Source organism: Pipistrellus kuhlii, unplaced genomic scaffold, assembly GCF_014108245.1.
Source record: "Pipistrellus kuhlii isolate mPipKuh1 unplaced genomic scaffold, mPipKuh1.p scaffold_m20_p_7, whole genome shotgun sequence".
In the NCBI taxonomy this organism is placed as follows: domain Eukaryota; kingdom Metazoa; phylum Chordata; class Mammalia; order Chiroptera; family Vespertilionidae; genus Pipistrellus; species Pipistrellus kuhlii.
Window position 1 is genome coordinate 51,058,693 of NW_023425573.1, and position 18,500 is coordinate 51,077,192.

General features: G+C 32.7%; 1 long non-coding RNA gene across 1 annotated transcript; it reads left to right on the forward strand.

Annotated features, from left to right (window-relative positions):
- Positions 1-34: 34 nt before the first annotated feature.
- On the forward strand, positions 35-17,446 carry LOC118709538. The gene is made up of 3 exons (XR_004985043.1): positions 35-192; positions 6,232-6,238; positions 17,435-17,446. It is a non-coding gene; the product is annotated as an uncharacterized LOC118709538 (long non-coding RNA).
- The last annotated feature ends 1,054 nt before the right edge of the window (positions 17,447-18,500 follow it).

The following is an 18,500-nucleotide window of genomic DNA, read 5'->3' on the forward strand; positions in this document are numbered from 1 at the left end:
GTAATTTTGCCAAGGTAAATAAATATCACATATCTACAACTGTCATCTCTATACAGTGGAATCTCAGTTCTTGAACTTAATTCATCCTCAAAGGCTGTTCAAGAAGTGATTTGTTCGAAAAACGAATCATTTTTTTCCATTAGAAATAATATAAATTGAGTTAATTCGTTTCGGACCCCCAAATGATTCCCTGTTTTATATATGGTTTAACCTGTAAATAAACACTTTTCTTAAATTCCTAGCCTTAAAGGAAGCATTTTCAGCATTCAGGTCAGCATGTAGCATATTTGCTTGTTTATATATCACTGCCTCTGAAGTGTTGTCACTGGCTAACTGCCTTCATTTATCCAAACCAACAATTTTTCTACCTGTTCAATTCCCCCTGATCATTGTTTCTTTCACACCCTTAGCAACATTAGCATTCTTGATGGCTTCCTTAGATTTTAAATTTGTGCTAATAGATCTCACCAGCAACAAAAGCATTCTCTCTTTAGTTTGTTGACTGAGAGACAGCTTTTTTGTTTGTTTGTTTTTTGTCAAAGCTCAGGTATCAGCATGAACTTTGTCAGGTCGAAAACCAAAGTTTGGTTCAACAACAGAGACATTTTTTTCTGTGAACAATGTGTTGGAGAACCAAATTGTTCTAGATGGGAGACATTGGAGAAATGAAGTTTGACTGTATTTAAATGCAAGTGTCACAGCTTGTAAACAACGCTTGGTGAATGATTAGCACATGATTGCACTGCCTCCAGCAGTAATTGGTTCTGTGGTGTGACTTTCTGCAGCAGTTGTAACATGTGCCAGCCAATGTTTGGATGTGAGCTGTGTACAGTTGTGTACTTGTGACTGCATGCATTTATGAGACCTTTTCAGTATACATTTAAAATTATAGTAATGCACATAGAAACATTTTCTGTGAAATCAAACTTTTTATAAATAATTTTAATTATACCAACGTGTCTACATAAATAAAAACAGGTAAACTAACAAATTTGTTAATTTTTAACATAAGCATTCGGAAAACCTACCTTATTACATAACAGACTTTTGGCTTTAAAGGACCCTTGTCACCCTACTAGTCCATTATATAGAGATTTTACTGTAAATACAAAGTAACCTCAGTTTCTATTGTGAAAAGCAGATTTGTGGAATGAGACTATTAACCAGCAGATAAAAAGTTATGTTCCTTTATGTGAAAGAAAAATATCACTTTACTAGAACTAGTATGAAAGCAAAATAAAATGATGTCACAATAAAAATCACAATATTTACTAAGTAAAATCAATTTTGGAGATGCATTTAAATTAAAAATTAATTTGCTACTAGAATAGTATGAAACACTTGGAAAGAAATTAGGAGACTTTAATTAAATTAAAAACTGTGACTCAAATTAGACTGTAAAAACAATAAAAATCAGTGAAGAAAAAGAGCAATTTACTTAAAATGCATTATATTTCTTGAATCTTTACATTCCAGTCTTTAAAATATTTTTTTAAAATTCTTTGCTGTTATCCTTAAGTATTGCCTCCCAACCAACCCTCTCTTTTCTTTTCTTTCTTTTTTTTTTTTTTTTTTTTTTACTATTATTGGACATATATTGGATTTCTGGTATATATATATACTAGGCTTCCTTTTTCTATTACCCATGACTTCTAACTCTCCCCTTCCCATATCTTGATTTTTACTTGCTTTTTTTCTTAATGCTGAGTAATTTTTCCAGATGTACTTCCCAGTTTATGAAAACTCTCTTCAGCCATGTCTAACTCATTCATTAAGTTTTTAATTTCTATCTCTATATTTTTTATCTAAAAATTCTATTTGATTATTTATAAAAACATTTTCAGTTTTAATTTTTATATTGTATTCTTATTTTCACATATATTCATATCTTTATCTCTTTAATAATTTAAAAGTGTATATATTCTATAATCTATGCCAATTCTAAAGATAAAGGAGTAATCTAAAGAGAGTCCTGCATAGAACTATCATTTCAGCATAAATTTTATTTTTTTTATTTCCATTACTTTTTGTTTTTCCATTCTTTATTTTTAATCTTCACTTTATTTTATTATTTTTTCCATATACTGGCTTCCAACTCTACCCATCCCCTTTCACTCCACAGTTATCACAGTTCTTTTTATACTTCTCTTCCAGATAAAAATCCCCTTTCCATTTTCCCTCAGTCTATTCACTTACTTTTTCCTCAACATCACCCTCTCTTTCGCTCTTTCTTCAACCATTAGATAAAATTTGAAATACTCTAATTTTTTTTAATGCAAAATATTTCAGCTGTCTTTATTTTTCTGCTCTCTTACTCAAGAACTTTCCCCTTAATGCATATACAATCTTTAAAGGAATCTTCTCCCACAACAAGCCAACATTTTTCTATAAACTATACACTTTCTAAATATGAGAGGCAATATAGTGTCAGGTATTTTGATAAAACATTTAATAACCCGTTTTTTTCTTATTGCTTCCACATAGAAAACCATGTTAAAGCAAAAGTCAGAAGAGTAAAGGGATACTTATCTATAAAGATATTCATAAAAGTTATTTTTTATCATAGTATTGTTTGTAATGTATTTTTAAAATATGAAATAATCTATATGTCTTTCACTTAATTAATAGGCACATTTCAAAACTTGCCATAATTGCATTATAACTATTACAATAAATATTGTTATATAAAATTATATGTAACAATACATTAATGTGCTATAGATAAACAGATATTATTAGTACACACATATATACACATATTCATGCATACCCACAACCTGTTGAATTAAGTTCATTTGTGACAATTTGTTAAAGGAACTTAATTCATACACATTTACCTACAAACAGCATACATACACACATTGCTTGTCATGAATTAATTCAAACAGATCAATTAATTGGCCTGAAATAGACTTAAGATCTTTTTTCTCATCTCCATTATTTGATATGAAGCCTATATTATTATTATTATCTGTCAAGTTAGAAAAACATTAAATTAGTTTAATGAGGTTAATTTACATATAATATACAATTGAGACTACCTATTCTAAGAGAATTCCTTTCCAAAATTTGAAAGAAAGGTGAGGCAGGTAATTTAAGGTCATGTGAGATAATACTGAGACTTTGGGAATTGACATAAAACAACATGAACACAATAGGCACTTGAGAACATAAAAAAAAGTTACTTTGAAGTGGAAAGTGGTACAGAATAGAAAGATATGTACTAAAATGTTTTACACATTTTTTTCCTTAGAATCATATCTAGGCATTCATTTTTTTATTCCCCTCACATCCTCTCCTCTGTGTAATATTCTGATTTTAAATCATTTCTACATGATTTATAAATCAATCTCATTTTGGTTGAAATGATATACTACTGGACTTCATGGTCTTATCTACAATTATAGAATTATTCTATATAAAGTATATTATAAAGTTTAAAGAGTTCTCTTATCAACATTTGAAGCACAACTAAGTTTAAAAGTTGGTACCACCTACAAGTTTATTTTTACCATATAATTTATTTTAACTACTCTTACACCCTCAAAAAATTGTAGAATATGTGTACATTACCAGTACTTGAACATTCAACAAATATATATGATTTTAATCACAAGTGTCATAAAATGACATGATGTGTAACAGTATCTCCCTGTCATTTCTCTGACAGGCAGTGAAATTACTTGAGTTTAATGTCTCTTTAAATTTTACATTTCCTCAAGGGATGTAATAGCCAATTGTAAGACATTGTTAAGACAAAATGACTAAATTAGAAAGAGTGTAACAGAATGTCATAAAATCAAGTGAAAATTTTCAAATTTGGACTTCCTACATAAAAGCACAGTGAGTTAAAAAACAAAAACAAAAAAACTGAGTATCTTAGGACATGTGGACAACCTGTTAAATGAACTTAATCTTTCTCTTGAAAGAAATGTCAAACTGTGATCAATTTCTATATCATGTTATTATATTGAGCAAGGTAAAATCCTGTTTTGAACTGTTCCTTTTTGACAATGTTTATTTAAGTCCATATTAAATAACTAAAAATGTCCTTATAACTTTAGTATAGTTCCTTATGTTTCATCCTAAGGCAATGACAAGCAGGCAGATGTGCTTTTACAAATGTTCTTTGCAACAGAGTTATAATGAAAATAAAAATATCATAAATATATGATAGTTCACCTTTCACACTAGTTTTTTTATAAATTACACTTGCATTGAATTTAATAACTTACAAAAAATTCTGTAGACATATTACTTGGTTCTTCAAATAGTAGGTTTTATATCTGTTATTATACTCTGTTTTCTATTTTTACTTTTCATTGTTTTATTTTTCCTCTACTATTTTCTCCTCCAACTTAAAAAATAAGTTTCTCTCTTCCTCTAGTAGTTTAGAGAGTACATTAAAAAATTAAGGGCATACTATAATCAGCAAATGTAACTTTTGTTCAAATAAGACAAGATTTTCTTTAAATTGCCTATCGCCCTTACCTTCTTTTAATTTTTCACATTACTGATAAATGCTTTTCATTTCATAACTCTTCTACTTTAGACTTTTTTTGAAATATAAATAAATAAATATCATAATGCATACTTTAAATAACAGTAACAAGTATTTTACCTCAATTATAAATTTTATTGGATGTGTATTGTATTGTATGGTTTCTGTGTTTGGTATTTTTATTTTAGTCATTTTAATTAAAAATAACTTGAATAGACACAGAAACCTTGAGAAAGAACAAACTTGATGCTATCTGATATCAAATTATTCTGCAACGCTATCATAATCAAAACAGCCTGATAATTGAAAAAAAGAACAATAAGCAGGCATATAGATATAAACGCATGCTTTTATGGTTATTAAATCTCTGTACTTCAAGTTAGCACTATTCCTTGGACAAAAGCTTAGGACTTCATATCCCATGCTCTTTGGTACAAAGTCTAGAAATGTCATTAGAGCTAGAAACTCCAGGTATGTAGTTAGTTAGCTGAGATATGTGAGTAGCCAAAAGTGGGTGAATGGCACTTTAAGGGCAAGTGAATATTTGGCATTGCATATGGCAGTGTGTGTCTAAGTTTGAAGCCATCCTTAATATATGTGTTCTTTTTAATAGGATAAGCAGGAAAATTAATACCTGAACTCAAATCATCCTAACTGGATTCTCATACATGGACCTTTATTCTCATTTTTCTTGTCTTTTTTTATTTTACTTAAATGAACATACATATTTCACACTTGAATATACAATACATTTTAGGGATTACCTAGTTTAATACTTTCACTTTAGGAGTGAGAAAACTCAAGCACACAGATGTGACATTCCTTGCTTCATTTATTTAGTTTGCTTTACCTAATTTGCTTAGACTTGGAATTTGGTCCTTAATTCATAAAATCCAAGGAACTTCCCATTATTTGACACTTACACTCTATGAGAATATATCAGTAAAAAAATAACACGAGATGTGACTTGAAAAGCTATGAGTTTTCAAATGCACATAAATTGAGTTACAGTGGTGCCTCACACAACGAACTTAATTCGTTCCAGGAGCAAGTTTGTTATGCGAAAAGTTCGTTACGTGAAACGCGTTTTCCCATAACAATACATGTTAAAAAAAAATAATTCGTTCTGTAGCATAAAATATGCTAAGATGACATAAAAAAAGATAAATTTTTTGTTATTATTTTTATTCAACAGAAATCACCTTCCTGCTTTTTTTAGAAGCCATGATATAAAAAAATATTGAGTTTAACTTAAAAGGACGACTGCCACGATACGTGCGTGATTTAATTCGTAATGAAGAACGATTGCCGCGATACGTGCTTAAGTTAAGCGCAGTGACTAACGACTGCCTGCAGTGCCTGCGCGGAAGGATGCAATACATCAGCAGCGATCGTGGAAGCTCGGGCGAAGCAGTCGTGGAAGCTCGGGCAAAGCGGTCGTGGAAGCTCGGGCGACTTCGTTGTGTGAAACGAAGTTCGTTGTATGAATCATGAAATGAAGTTCGTTGTGTGCAGCGTTCGCTGTGCGAGGCGTTCTTTATGCGAGGCACCACTGTATTTACTTTTGTTTCCCAAATATGGTATCTGACATAACAGAACTTGAACTGATTAAGGTGTTCAGTATAAAAAGTAAAGCTGTGATGTTCACTTCAAAGTTTTCAGTTGAAACATTCACTTCCTTCCAGGGAACTGTGAAAGGTCAGTTACCAGAGAGAAAAAGAGCAGTTGAGGCTTAGAGTTAGTGCGGCAATGCTTTAGTCGGTACTGGATAACCAGATTAGTGAACTTGCCTTACTGATTCTTTTGTCATTTATTTTTCTGAAAGGGCATATTACATTCCAATATGGTTTAATTAAGAGAAAATAATATGACTATTTGAAAAAATACAGAAATCAGAAAGAAATAATCATTACAAATTGAAACAAGAAAAAACACACTAATTTTTTTTTTTTTTTTTTAAGCATCTAGGTTAACCAATTGGTGAGCGTATAATCCAATTTAGGGGACCTGATCTTAAAATGAAGGTAATCAACAGCACATAATGTATGTTGTTTGAAAATATAACAATAGAAAAATTACAAAACGCACTCAGATTTTGTTCTTTTTTGTCATAGGAAACAGAAGCAAACTGCTGTTTTCTGGTTTGATGCCAAGTGAGTAGGTGATAGCTTGCAGTTCATCCAGAGTCACTCACATGCAATCAGTAGACGCAATGCCTGAAGTGACAGGTCTTCATTTAGTGTAATTTACTGTAACTCACATGTATTAATATCTTAGTAAGCTCCCTGGTGTCCCATTTCCGGCAGTGAGTGTGTCTCATTTTCTCTGTATGGGATTCCCTTGTGAAATATTTGGGAGCTCTATCATGTAAAACATCAGGAAGCAGAGGATGCTGCTTAGAGTAAAGTTTTATATGGTTGACCATGTAATCTGTTATTCAAAAGGTGATAAAAAATGTAGTTTGGCTAAATTGTTGCAACATTTATTGTAAATTTAAGATAGCATATTGTATTGAAAATAATACCTTTGTATAAATGTAATACCTTTTGTTTTTCTTACTATATTTCATTCCTGGACTTAACAAGTATTTATAAAGCTCATACTATATGTTCATATACTATTACTATATTCATATTTTTTATTGTAATAGCACATGTTTTAGAGACTCAAAACATATTGTAGGAAATTCCATTTTCACCAATATGAGCAAATAGATACCTCCAATTAAAAATGATGAATGCTTGATAAACTATAAAGTATTATTTATTTATAATAATATGGCCCATGGACTTTTAGTGTATGCAATGGATTATATTCTATCAATATAATTATTCATTTTTAATGCAAAAATGTATATCTAATTTGTTTAGTAGGGCCCCTTTAAATCTGTCTGTATGTCTTTTTGGTTTGTCCCCTTAATTCTTTGCATGCTTTCTTATTGAAGAGAGTATAAGACATTTCAGGCATACTTATTAATTTCCATATCCTACTTATGAAATCAGCTCTTTCTCTAAAAATGCTCACAACCTAAAAGTGGAAAATGGTATTTAGAAACCAAGATTGGGTGTTTGGTGTGCTCATAGCTACCTGTGCCATTGCTTCTAGGCTTTCTTACTGGGGAGAGAAAGGGAATAAGTCATAAATAATATTCACATCTATCCACTTTTTCTCTTTTTTAAAACCATGAGTTCATACTGATATTTCCAACTCCCAAAAGTGAGAAACTGGGCTCTCATTTCTGTCAATATGTTTAATCATTTGCTTAAACCTAAAACTGACAGAAAGTAGTTTCAAAATAGCTAATTGATAATACTACAAAAAGGAATATCCTATTTATTTACTGTTCTCTCTTTGTGGAATAGAGATGTCAATAATTCAGTTCAAGCTGACTTGTAATTCAAACATTTGGGACACTTTAAAGTTAACATCAATTTTTTTTCTCTCTTTGGAATTTGTAACATATTTCTGATTATTTTCATGCCAAGAAATTTTGGATTTATCTTAAAAATTTTAAAACTTCATTGTGAGTTTATCACTCCTATTATCCTCTGGATAAATAGTTAATTTTTACTTGTTTGTTATAGCAGACAATCAGCTTGGTTCGGTTTAGACCTCAAGTCTATGTTACCTTCTACAGACAGTGATTCTAATGTCATTTCAGTTTTCATAGTCTCTTTAATATATATATATATTTATTGATTTCAGAGAGGAAAGGAGAGAAAAAGAGAGAGACAGAAACATCAATGATGAGAGAGAATCATTGATGGGCCACCTCCTGCATGCCCCCCACCAAGGATCAAGCCTATAACCTGGGCATGTGCCCCTGACTGGAATTGAACTCAGGATCCTTAGGTCCTCAGGTCGATGTTTTATCCACTGAACCAAGCCAGCCAGGGCTCATAGCTTCTTTTTAATGTTTCAGATATATTTTGAACACTCTCATCTCAGAAGTTACACTGGAATTTGAGCATGTAATTTTATTCTTATTTTAATTTGTATTTTACTGATACCAAATGATGTGGAACATATTATCAAATGCTTATTTTGCCATTTGTATATATTCATTGATGAGTTGTCTTTTAAGGTATTTGGCCTGCTAATTTCTTTTCCTTTTTAAATTGGGTTGTTTGTTTTCTTATTGTTGGGTTTTAGGTGTTCTTTGTCTGTTTTAGATGACAGTCCTTTGTAGTATGTGTCTTTTGCAAATATTAATCCCAATATTTGCCATGTCTTCTCATTCTCTTGACAGGACCTTACACAGTGCAAAAATTTTTATTTTAATGAATTTCAGATTATAAATTATTTCTGTCAAGTATTATATTTTTGGTGTTGTATCTAAAATGTCATTACCATACCTAAGGCCATTCTGTTACTTTGAAAAAAGTTTTATAATTATATATTTTGCATTTAGGTGTATGATGTATTTTTAGTTAATTTTTAAAAGAGTAATAGGTCTGTGTCTTGATTCTTTTTCTTTCTTTCTTTTTTTTTTTTTTTTTTAAGTTATCTTTACTCCATTGTATTTCCTTTTTTACTTTTTCAAATACCAGGTAAGTATATTTATTTGGATCTATTTCTGGGTTCCTTATTCTATTTCTTTGATTTATTTGTCTATCCTTAAGCAGTACCATACTGTCTTCATTACTGTACTAGTAGTTGTACAGTGACTGTAAAATTGGGTTTGTTTTCCTTTAATATTGTATTGATTATTCTGAGTGTTTTGCCTTTCCATATGAACATTGTCTAGTTGTCTTAGTATATATTCTCTTTCATAGTTTATACCAAAATAATTCTAACTTTAATATGTCAACAGTTTTCCTTACATGAAAGTACACATTCTGAATATTTATAGAACTCTTTTTAAACTTTGAGTTTATTCACAATGTTGTATTTTGTTTTGATCTAATTCAGAATACTTTTTTACTTAAATACACTTTTTCCAAATGTCTTGAACAATTGTTCTGACTTTCTCTGACTCTCTGCTCTTTCTTTCCCTTGAAACTCATTGTCTCTTACCTTATTTTAACATATATATATATATATATATATATATATATATATATATATATTAATCTTTACTTGAGGATATTTTTTCCATTGAATTTTAGAGAGAGTGGAAGGGAGAGGTAGAGAGAGAGAAACATTAATGAGAGAGAAACACATTGATTGTTTGTTTCCCCATGCACACATCCTTATATATTTCCCCCACCTCTACCCTCTCCCTCCCTCAGATTCTGGGATTGAGTTTGTAACCAAGATACATGCCCTTCACTGTAATCAAACATGGGACCCTTTAGTCTGCAGGCCAATGCTCTATCCACTGAGCCAGGGCTCCCTCAATATTTTATGAGAATGTGGTCCTGGATGTACAGTCCTTCACTTATTAAATAACATCAAAGTGCTATAAATATAAAAAACACATGGAGTAAAATAGGATGAAAAATATCTATAGTTATCCATTACAGATAAAAAGCAAGTATTTCCTCTTATTTCAAAAATTTTAAGTAGCTGTCTTGTGTTTTCTCAGATTCCTAGTCACTATATTAAAATGTGGAAAATGTAATAGCTGAGATTCTAATTCATTACAATGTTCAGGCCAATTGCCCCTAGATTAATTCTTTCAGTATAAAAATATTATTAAACTTAAATGATGTTTTCTGAAATAAACTTATTTTCAGATTAGAAGTAAGAATTATCAAATTGTATTTATTTGTATAAATTAATTTAGAAAAAGAAATTAAGTGCATAAAATAGTGTTCATAAGATCACTGTAGTAAATTTTATATTTTGTACATTATATATGTTATATGGCCTCTACAGATAGCAGTCAGTAAATCTCAGCTTCATTAAACTAGAGGTTGGTAGTTCTTTATGTAGAGGACTGTATTTAGAGATTTTCTTGTCTTATGAACTGACAGAGTATAAGTTGATTGGCCTTCATGCCTAGGATCTTAGGTCATGCCATTGATAAAGTTCAGTGGCTAAGCAAGGGGTCACTGATTACTATTTATAATTTGTTTTCTCATAATTTTATCATGCACATGTACTCAGAGGCCATGGGTTGCAGCTCATAAATTGGAACAAATGAATAAAAATATGTAAAATGAATTCTGTCAATTTTCAAAGCATATAACTAAGATATTTGTTATATTCGTGTAAATTACTATGACTTTATGCATTCACTATAAAGTATAGATAGACAATAACAAAATATTCTGTGTATGTCTTGTTTTGAATTTTCAGGTATGAGTTTTATAAAATTCATATTGATGAAGAATTACAAAAGTCAACACAAAATATTAAAGGATAATTCATTTCATGTAATTTACAGTTCCTCATTGCTGTTTCTTATTGTTCAAGAATTTAAAGACTTTATCTTTTTTATGTGCATAATAAAATGTTCCATGTGAAATATATCATATATAAATTTCTAGACTGGTCATTGGTAAGTATTCACTATCAATTCTTTCTTTTGATAAATTCTGTCAAGAGTTTTGGGAGCCAAATATTTTATTTTGCTTGATGGATAAACAGAAATTCTACATTGAATTTATTGTATTTTAACAGTAAATTTTGTTTTACACTTAATTAAGAAAATTCTTAATATCTTGGAAAACATAATAATTTTAGATAGTATTTTACTAAGAACAACTATAAGAATAAACTTTTGTCTGCATACATAAGCATTACTTAAATAAAAACTCTTATAAATACTACCTATATATATAAAATCCTAAGTGACCATTACAACTGAACTACTAGAATGACTGGCAGCGGGGGCTGAGTCAGAGACAGGGGTGATCAGGCATACAGGCAGGAAGTTAAGTGCAATCAGGCAGGCAGGCAGAGTGGTTAGGGGCAGTCAGGCAGGCAGGCCAATGAGCAGTTAGGAGCCAGAGGTCCTGGATTGCAAGAGGTGCAAGCTGGGCTGAGGGACTCCCCCGCTTCCCATGCATGGATTTTGTGCACTGGGCCTCTAATGGAAGCATAATACTCAAAAAACAAGCTTGCCATCTTGAGGGCTATAATAAAGCTAGATATTTATTTTCTCTTTCTTTGCTGTGGTTTAGACTGAAAAGATCTCCATTTCCAAACTTGTAGGAAATGGGTACTATTAAAATACAGTCAGTTGTTAATAGTGAAGTTATTCACTTACTTTGTGGAGGAGATAAAGTAATATTAAAAATGTAATGTATTTTAGAGTCATAAAATAATTTTAAAATGTATGGAAATAGAGTAAGATTGAAAATAATAAAAAATGTAAACAATTTCAAAGGGATTTTGTAGTCTGTCTTTTTAAAGTTTCATAGTGGAATCATTCAATTTAAACTGTAAGTTCATATTATCTTATAATTTGAATTAGTAATAAATTATACTGGAAAGTCCAATGAATAAGAGGTTATGATCTTTCTTTATTCCACTAGATACTTTCAAAGGAATAGAATATATTTTTTTAATTTTCTTGTAAAGAAAATTAATAATTATCTCATACTAGGCTTTTGATGGAATCCAGATTTTGTGTCCTATATTTAACATTGTCACTGTCGAAATAAATTTAAAGATGCAATATTTTATTTGGGCTCCTAGTTTTTTCTCAGGTAGATCAAGTTTTGGCTAAAGGCTAATATGGAAATAAACTGGACAATGAAACAACCAGTTGCTATGACGCACACTGACTACAAAGGGGCAGACGCTCAATGCAGAAGCTGCTCCCTGGTGGTCAGCGTGCTCCCACAGGGGGAGCTCTGCTCAGTCAGGAGCCCTGAGCAGGGCTCATGGCTGGTGGGTGCAGCAGTGGTGGCAGGAGCCTCTCCTTCCTCGGCAGCAGTGCTAAGGATGTCCAACTGTCAGTAGGACATCCCCCAAGGACTCCCTGGTGTGAGAGGGTGCAGGCCAGGCTGAGGGACCCTGCCCCCTCCCCCAAGAGCACGAGTTTCATGCACCTGGCCTCTAGTACTATAATGTCTTCTTAGGGGCAAGGCCTCTATCTCAATTTTTTTAAAGATAGTAAAGGGAGGGGCAGAATTTATCACTTGAGCCTGAAGCTAAAATTGCCTTTAGCTCAAAAATCTGCATACCACTGAGACACATCTGGTTGAGGCTCATTCTGAACCCCCACACTGTTCTATTATGTGTATAAGTGTTGGGAACCATCTTATCTCTTTAGTGAAAGGAACCCTTTGTTATGTTATAATGACTAACTTTTATGCGCTGTGTTTTGGGTTCAAGCCTCTATCCAGTATTCATGCAGCAACTTCAGCTCTTCTGTTTGATAATTACCTGGCATGTCTTTTATTTCCTTTTCTCTAAATCTTTCTAGATTTTTACGTATTAGATAGGAACAGTTCATGACACAGGCAATAGACTGGCCAAGACCTAGAAGGGGCTGGTGCAGGGTGGAGGAGATCAATGGGGAAAAAACAAAACGAAAAAAACACAACTAAAACAAAGGAACATCTGTAATACTTTCACAAAATAAGTAAAGGAAAATATTTTAAATAAAGGAAAATATCTTAGTTGAATAGAGTTTTATGTGAAATAATATAAGTAATTGCTCTACACTGTACTTTACATTCTCAACTCTCTCAAAGAGACATTAAAAAATTGACCCTATGTTCACTTAATATTAATTGACCCTATGTTCACTGACTGCAGGACTGACTTCAGCCACGCCAACCCAGCACTGACTGTCATAACTGTGATCAGACCCTGCTTTTCTCTCCCAGCCTCTGCCCTGGCCTGATCACAGCCCCCTAGGCAGTCAGTGTGGATCAACCCAGCACTGATTGCAGGACTGATTTCCGGTGTTCAGTCGATACAATATCGACTTCAGTCATTTTGGATGTTATAGACCCTGGCTCTTTACATCTATAGATAAATAAGTTTTATACAAATAAATTGATACTATATATCTTAGAGAAAATTTCCTATCAACTTATGTAAATTCACTTCCTTTTTATTGGCTCCGTATTATTCTATTTTATGTATGTATCATGATACAATTAATTAATCCCCTCTTACTAAATATTCAGCATATTTTTTTGTTATAAATAGTACTGTAACAAACGGCCTTGCATATAAAACTTTATGAAGTAAAAAATTATTTTGATTAAAGTAATATAGATTGTGGATAGGTATTTCTGAATTAACCTTAAGAAAGTCTATATCCCAGTCAAGAAAAAGAGATTGTATGTTTCTCCACACCCTCGCTACTTTCTTATTATCCAATTTATATTTGGATGACATCATGAGGTTTAATAAGCATTTATTTACATTTTGGTGAACAGGAGTATCTTTACCAGCATTTAAAGGTTTGTATATCTGAAGCACATTGATTGTGTCTTTAATCTTAGAAACTCTTATGCCTCAGTTTTCTTCTGCTCTAAAGGTCTCCCAAAGTCTGTTTTTTCATGCTTTTGATCTCTAGTTCTCTATTCCTTTCTAAAACACTAGTTTCCACACCCTATTTTATCTTTTAATAATACCAAACTTTCCCTCAACATCTGACTATTCAAAAGATACATTAATATTTTATATAATGTCAGTTTTTCAGTTTTGCTATTAGAAATTATCTAAGACTGATATAAACTCATTTTTTTCCAATACTTAAAATTTAATAAAATGCCAACAGTAAGCATGTCCTATATGCTTCAGTTGATGTACCTGCCTACTCAGAGTAAATAAAAAAATACTTATTATCTGTTCTACTATTTCAGGGGGAAAAAAACCTTTTAAAGTTAAGAAAAGTTCTAACTTTGAGAGACGTAAAGAATATTCATTTAAAAATATGAAATGCTTCCTGAATTTTCTTGTCATCTTACCACAGGGGTCAGATTAATATTCTCCATATTGTTCTAAATTTTTTTTTATTTTTTTTTTAGCAAATGTGCTGCTGAAACAAACATGAACTTCTCTGATCATAAACTTGTCTGTACTGGTATGATTGTTTTTGTATGTGAATACATGTATGTGAGATCCAATTATTTATCTAGTTTTACTGTTACCTTAGTGACTCACCTGTTCTGGAGCTGCACTTCATAAAATACTGAAATAATTTGCATTATAAGTTTTACGTATGCTCCAGGTATTTAGAATGTCTCACCTATCTTTATCTCATCCTCACATAATAAAAACTGAAAATAACCTTTAATTATCATAGGATTTTGACACAATTTTTAACATTCAATGCTACATGTATCTTCAAACATTAGAGCACTTGATATTTGATAGCTGTACTATAAAATTTAGCATCTTAAGTTTTCACCTTATTTTTTAAAATGTACTTTAAAATTATGCATGTTAAACATTGTGCTCATATATTAGCTTTAAACTATAGTTGAAAGGAAATATTTGTTACATTTTGCATGAGTCTCTCTCCTCTCTCCCTCTCTCTCTCTCTCTTTCTCTCTCTCTCGTCCCCCCCCCCCGCCGCCGCCCCCCCTCCCCTCCCGCTTAAGGAAGGCAGGAACAGAAGCAAGAGGAAAAGGTAATTGACCTCTTGACCAAGTAGTTCTGTTTGGTGAAGTTGTACCACATTGCCCTTGTGAGGTTTACAGTAAAAGCAGAGCAGAGGTCTGGAGTAGAGGGACTAACAGTGTTAGGATCAAAGGCCTAATTGTCTGTTTCCCTGAAGTTAGGGTTATTGGCAGCTGCCATTAGACCGTCCATGCTGCTGTCACCCAGCACAGCCAACCAGCATGCACTAATTGCAGTGGCCTTTTCATCAAGTAAGATCATCCCACTAAACACAAAGAGCTGTCTTTCCATTAGCACAGACAGTAGCCAGCTACATCAGCTGGCCTCCTTGAGTATGATTGGACTGTCATATTGTTATGATTTGTTCAAGTTTAGAGCATTTAGCAGATACCCTTTGCACCTCTCTTTGTACCTGAATACTATAACCTGACTGCCCCTATCATTTAAGAGGGTACTATAGCTTTTCAAAGTTCAGCAGCACACAATTGCAGGCAGGCAACTGGTTTCTGACAAGAGATCAATACTGTCCTTCCAAACGCTGGAGTCAAGCTGCTGGGTCTGTCAGAGGGATATGTGCTGTAATTGGATCATGGATGCTGCGAGTCATCCGAGTTTCCCTTCAGCACTGTCACAGCTGTCAGATGTCATCCCTTTGTACAGCTGTCACTGCGGGAGGGTTGGGGCTCTTTTTCTGTTCTAACCCAATGCAAATGTCCACTTAGCAGATGAATATTGAAGATATTAGACACTTCTTTATGCCTTTATGCAAAATAAAGATCTGTGTCATCTGTGAATTTCATGGAAATAAGTTGCAATTTATTCACTGTGAGAAAAGTGAAGTGAAGCCTGTAAAAATGAGAAATTATTTGGTTCAGGCTATTAAAAAAAAAGGAATATTTTACAGGATAAACACCAATATGCAGATATTTCTCTTGAGACGGCAAAGCTAATACTGTGCGGTATTTAGAATGGTCACCTGATATTCAGATGAGATTTTAAGATATATATGTATCTTGGTTTCCATATTCTTGGGAAAAGGACAAATTTTGACTGGATTTACTTCCTTTGATATCATTAAAATTTATTGAAAAATATAAACGCAATACCTATTTTAAATGAGCAATATCATCACATTATTTAGAATCAGGTCAAGGGGTCTCAAGAAAGTTGTTAAGACAAGGAGAACAGTCTCAATAAAAATGAGTATGATATTTTGGTCACAAATCTAGGTTATTACAAAATGGAATAGACATGTGCATAGTTGGCAAAATATATAAAATATGAGTGACTATTAATTTGTCTATTAATTTGAGCCAATTTTGCTTTTGTTTAGATTTAAAGGATCGTTCAAAATAGAAATGCATTTTATTTTATTCAATTATGCTTATAAAACTATATTTTTTAAATTGACTGATTAATTTCTGGAACAGTTCAACACGAGTCATGTATACTTGCAAGATATAGTAAAAGTAAAGATGTGTCACCAGTGTGGCTTTGGCAATTATATCCTTAACTTAGGAACTTTTATAACATCAAGATAGATCCATGACTTTCCCTAGACAATCTCAAAATAAAGTGCAATCTTAAATTTTTTGTTGTTGTTGTTACCATTTTCTTCCTGTCTCCTTAAGTTGATGTGAGAATCATTTTGGGGAGGCCGACAGGGCAATTTTGATTTGGGTGGCTGACTTCCTTTTTCTTGAGGCCCAGACCACACACCAACTTTTCCGTCAAAAAGGCAGCTTGCACCAGCCCCAGTGACAGGGTAGCATGAACCTTATTTTCCAATATCTAACCTTATTGTCCTGTCATCCGCCAGGGGACTCGCCGGGTCAGAGCCTCAAATACCCAAACTTTTTGCCTCCAACTGGCATTATGAGGTGACCTCACCTCATTTGTGGTGGCTCATGGTTTTTGGAGCCTAAAATGAGTGACTGCCAAAATAAAACCATAGACATTTGGTCCACATTGTGGGGTAGAGCGGTGGGGAGGGAGGGAACCAACAAGTAAACCCACCCAATGTTGTTATTGAAAAGATGAAGTGTTTGAAATTATTATAATAATATATGCTAACCCGGATAAGAAGTATTATATTTCCTATCGCTTCAGTTAGCCATTCTTTTTCTCAGTGTGATTTTTACATTTATAAGAAACTGGATTAAAAATCGTATGAAAATTAAAATGCTTGACTCTCATGAAACAAATTAGTTAGCAATCAAATCTTAGTTGAATGTAACTGGTATAATAAAATAGTCTTTAACAGTTACTTAGGCAGAAAATATAGGAATGAATGAAGTGACGTTCTTAAGTGAAGTTCCTAAGGTTATTCTTCTGTGATAACTGTGAACTTTACATGCAACTCCAGTGACTCAGGTAGGCACTCTTCCTTTTTTTAAAAAAAAAAACAAAAAAAACCAAACATGGTTTATGGCTAATTACATCAGAGATCCAAAACAGTCTTTCTTACATTTGCATTAATAAGGGTGTCACATGACCACAGTGAAGTAGAAGTATACATCAAAGGTAGATTAAAGGTTAGTTAAGCATCACACCATGTTCCATATGTAAATTTATAGCAATGATGTGCCGTAGGAAGATAGCTTACCCTCTATTTCTCTGCTACTAAATAAAATTAAAAATTCACAACTCTGGGTTATGGGACTTTAAATGAATTTGATCTCTCTTTTGGGCAGGGCAAATAAGTGTTTTGTGATGTATTATTTTATAAAAAAGAAAAAAAAAAAGACCATCGTTCTGGCTCATTTAATTTTGCGAGTGAATGATCTAAGATTAACTACAGACTAGTCAGTGCAGTTTTAAAGCTGAAAGCAATTTTCAGCCATAGATGGTAATGCCACATTCAGTCCACAACCGAATGACTCTAAATGACTAAGCTTCGAGGTCTTTGTATATGACCATAGGGCCTGATAAAGCCATAGGAACACAGTAAAAGCACAAAAATAGTTCCAATTTATTTGGTGCCATCACCTTAATGAGATTAATACAGACGTGTTCATGTGCCTAATTGGTGATTTTGTTTTAACTAGTAATGAAGGATTAAAACTTCAGGCAACAGGCTGCTTGCTGGAAAGAGGATGGGAGGGGGGCGAGTTTTTAATTATAAAAGAAAGCCAGTGAAATACACCACTGCAAAGTTAATAGTAACTCTTTTCTTTTTTCTTTTCTCTCTTAAATGTGTGCCCTGGATTGTTCTGGCCATTTTGTGAGACAGGGTGATTTTATGAGACATACCACATACAGTTTTTATTTACCAATAGACCCTTTGGCGTACAAACACATATAGAACTGTTACTCCTGGTGAAAAAGTGTTAAAACTCAAAAGCTTTGGCCCTCAGGCCACTGTTGGATGTAGAGTAGGTTGGATTTTTTCTAAGTTATTTTTTTCTTAACAGGTTACTACAGCTGGGTGACCTGTGGCTACTAGCTGTCCCAAAACCCTCAACATCCCAGTCAACCCGAGCCTCTTCGCAGAAACATCACCTGTGACTTGAATGAGGTCCCT